This window comes from Hippocampus comes, unplaced genomic scaffold (genome assembly GCF_001891065.2).
Source record: "Hippocampus comes isolate QL1 unplaced genomic scaffold, H_comes_QL1_v1.1 scaffold138, whole genome shotgun sequence".
NCBI classification, from domain to species: domain Eukaryota; kingdom Metazoa; phylum Chordata; class Actinopteri; order Syngnathiformes; family Syngnathidae; genus Hippocampus; species Hippocampus comes.
The window spans coordinates 272,279-276,578 of record NW_017806150.1 but is presented as its reverse complement, the minus strand read 5'-3'; positions in this window follow the sequence as shown (position 1 = coordinate 276,578).

Here is a 4,300-nt window from a genome sequence, read left to right as displayed (position 1 = left end):
CGTGCGTGCGTACGTGCGTGCGTGCGTGCGTGCGCGCGCGCTCACGCATGCGTCTTTAATGATGCGTTGGCTCACCGCAGAAGGGCACACAGTGCGAGCTAGCTAGCGCCGCAGCGGCAGAGGGCACGGCGGCACATCAAGGTCAAAGGAAGGCTGGCAGTGCAAAATAATCGTGCACAAAGACACACACCCACGGACACACACATTCATGCATTAATGTTCAGTGTTGTTGTTGGGGTTTTTTTAATCGTCCTGTGTCAATATGTTTTTAAACACCATTGAGGCAATGCCGTGAGTGATTGTCGCTCGGCGGACTATTTGTGCCCCATGGGTCCATAGAGGAAGAAAAAAAAACTGTTTTTTTTTCCCCGCCATACCTACTAAGCTGGCTAGTTGTAAATGATTTGATAGGTGAGTCACTGTTCTGTATTAAATAGAAAATACACGTTAGTGAAGAATTTCAAACTCTGGAAGGTCGGATGCAATGACGTCATCAGTTTTGTCAACGTATCTCGATCTGTTTTGAAGTGGAGCGATTCAAATTTGGTTTGATGTCACTTGTGTCTTTGAAATGATAAAATGATATTCTGTTTTTTTTCCGCCACACCTACTAAGCTGGCTAGTTGTAAATGATTTGATAGCTGAGTCACTGTTCTGTATTAAATAGAAAATACACATTAGTGAAGAATTTTAAACTCTGGAGTTTTTTTTTTTGTTTCTGGTCAAAGTTTCGTAAAACAATCACATTTTCTTCCTGTAATTCCCATCTTCAATATGAATGGAATTTTTTATTTTTATTTTTTATCAAAACCTTTAAGGGACGAGAAAATAAAGAATTATATATTCTTTTTATGAATCAGCCGATTAATCGGTCATCAGAATTTAGTTCGCCCATATATTTTCATCGATGCACTGGTGTCTTTTAAATCAAAAAATGATTTTCTGATTCATATAGTTTTTTTTTTTGGTTGTTTTTTGGGGGCTGATTTTTCGCTCTTCTGTCAAGTTAAATATCACCGGACAAAATTTCGTAAAACAATCACATGTTCTTCCTGTAATTCCCCGTCTTCAATATACATTGAATTAAAAAAAAAAAATTAAAGCGTTAAGGGACTAGAAAATAAATTATATATATTAATATGATTAATCAGCCGATTAATCGGTTGTCGGGATTTTGTTCGACCAGATATAGTAATGTGGCCTAAATGCACGCACGCACGCACGCACACGCACACATTTAGTGTGTCAAATTTCCTTTTTCCTGAACACGGCGTGAAGTCACGTGTCGATTCTGTGGATCTTAAAGCGACAGCGGGGGTCCCTTAACCCTTTGAGGGACAGCGGTTACTCCAGTGGACAGCTTCTCAGATGATCAGGTTACGGATTATCATTATTGGTGCACGAAAGGGTTAAACTATAACCGCGAGTGGCCGGTGGGCGCTAAACGCCGCGTGTTGACCCCTGCTGGCTAATGACAAAATAGCAAGCTGTGTGCTCCTCGACGGTTTGCCCGATCGGTGTCACACTTGCAATTTAAAGATCGCTTAGTCCGAAATCATGTCGGCAATTACATCGGAAGACCCGAGGTTATCCCTTAATCAACGGCGCAAACGTTCCCCCGCCCTCCAAGACGGCCAATCAGAGGAGAGCAGACGGTCGGCAGCCGCAGTGTTTACGCTGCCGGTGGTGGCTTGGAGGTGTGTGTTGGCTCCGAACGTGATTGCAGATTTGAGTCGGCGCGAGTGCGAGAACGCTAATTGCAGCTGTTTGTTTTGCTGCCGTGGCGGTTAGCGGGGTACAATCAAGTTTAGCGGGGATTTTGTCGAGCCCAAAGTGTGATGAGTTGAGGGATAAATAAACCCGGAGAAAATCAGTTTGTGCAACGGTGAGCTCTGACAACAACAAGGTGATTGGAAGACGCAGTTTGTATTTAATACAGAGTAGGAGGAGATTGAATGAGATCAGTTTTTTTTTAATTGACAAAGGCTAAGGACATTTTCAGTACAATGATAAGTTTTATAAACTAAAATTTTAAAAATATATTTTCGTTTTTTTGTTCAGTTAATGACAATGCCCGTTAGCTTAACGCTAACCCACAATGCAAAACGCTACAGACAGGTTTAAAAAAAAAAAAAAAAACTAGTTGTCGTGTTGCAGCAATTGGAATTTTACCACAAATGCTGAAACAACACACGTAGACAATTTAACAACACCCACAGACATATATTCTTTCTCCTCTGCACAAAACGACAAATCTTATTGCAGCTTACGGAGTCATTTGTACGAGTGTCGAACACACTGCCATTGTGTGGCCAAGGTGTGGTGTGAAACAACACCTCATATAACAAGGGCGTTCGTACACTGCCGTTTATAATGAATACAGAGCAGCAAAAGTTTTCTTCTTTCGACCTGCAGCCATTTGCGTTTTTTCAATTACCCGCTGAAAATTAAATCTCCCAGTGAGCTACACAAACATCCTAGCCATTATACACCACTGCCTCCCTCGCAATCATCGCCGCCGGCGCTGGCGGTCGATTATTTGCGAAATGGAATCCTTTTCCCCCCCCCCCCCCACCACACACACACAAGCTGCACGCTCAATCTGCTGAAATAACTTTGTGATAGCGACAAGAGCTACAAACAAAACTATCTATGAGAGAAACAAATGCCATGCCCCAAATAGAGGATTCCCCCCTGCCTGAATAACAGGTGGTTCCACTAGGTTGCCTTAGAAACCTTTATCATTGCTCCGCCCGTGCACAAGAATTGGTTTTATTAAATGCCTTCTCTAAAATAAATACTCAGAATAAACACCTCCATTTAGCAGTCACCTATTCATCAAATAAATGCCACTGCTCTGAGAGCAACAGAATGGCAAGGCGCCTTTTCCACAGAAACAAAAATAAATGCCTCACCTCAAATACATGCCTCTTTGATTGCCCTTAAGGGAAATAGTGACTACAGGTGGTGCAGTGCGTTGCTGTAATTTCATTAACATGACAGACACATTTGGATGGCATACGCCCAACCACGTCTCAATAAATACCTTATTGTGCTTTCGACGGTTGACTCACCAAATTTGACACTGACAGACACTGTCTTGATGAATTGAAATGTTACTCACAGAAATAAATGCCTCACATCGAAGATAACGGTTGGTGCAACAAGGGTCATTTACAACAGGAAATGAAATCCGTTATTGTAAATAAACGCCCGGCCCTCACTAAAGTTGACTCACTAAATTTGTCTAAATAAAATAATAATGGATGAATAATTAATTCAATTAATTGCAACGGTATTCACAACAGCAAAAATAACGCCTCACCTCAAATAGATACCCCCCCCCCTTTCAGGAGTAAAACAGTCTTGTTAGATAAGTGTAATTACATTACTTCAAATAAATGCCCGGTGCTCTGTGTGCTAAGTTGAGTAAGTAAAATAATAGACGTCGTGCTTCAGTTAATCGCAAGGTGTGTCCTTTTACTGAAACATAAGTAAATCAGCTAAAAGTTAGCTATTTGCTATTTGCTAACTAAAACGCCACACCTCAAATACATAACGGAAAACTGAAGCACTATATTGGCTCGATTTTTTTTCTTTCGTGCGTCCCGCTGGTCAGCTAAAAAGAAGAAGCTGGCACTGCGTGAGCAGCAGGCAATTAGGGCGCTGCGCACAACATGGCGCACCCATGCATACGAGGGCTACTCCCCGCAATTATGGCAACATTAAGGGGATTCGAGCGCAACGCCCGATTCCTCGGGAGGCCCATTGGAGGCGCGCACGCCAGCGGGACGGAAATAAAAGAAGAACGCAACGCCGCACCACACACGCAAGAGGATGGCAGGAATCATAAACAAACGCAGAGCGGAGGAGGAGTGCATGATACAAGTGGAACCTCCACACAGGAGGTGCCTACATAATCAGTCTCTCACTCACACACACGCACACAGCATAGGTATGCAACAACCCACACACTGTGCGGCAGCATCACGGAGGGCTGGGTGGACGGATGGAAAATAGAAAGATAAATGGATCGATGGAAGTGTGAATGATGATGGATGAGGAAAAGACACAGTACATGGATGGATGAATTGGATGGCATGATGGATAGATCGACGGGTGGGTGGACTGATAAAAGTCAATGGATGAATAGGGATGGGCCGATGGACTGATGGAAGATCTGGCTGAGATATCGCAAACAGAACTAGCTTGCGATGTAAGATGGCTAGCTAAGATAGCTCACAACAGATAGAGAGAGAGAGAGAGAGAGAGAGAGAGAGAGAGAGAGAGAGAGAGGGAG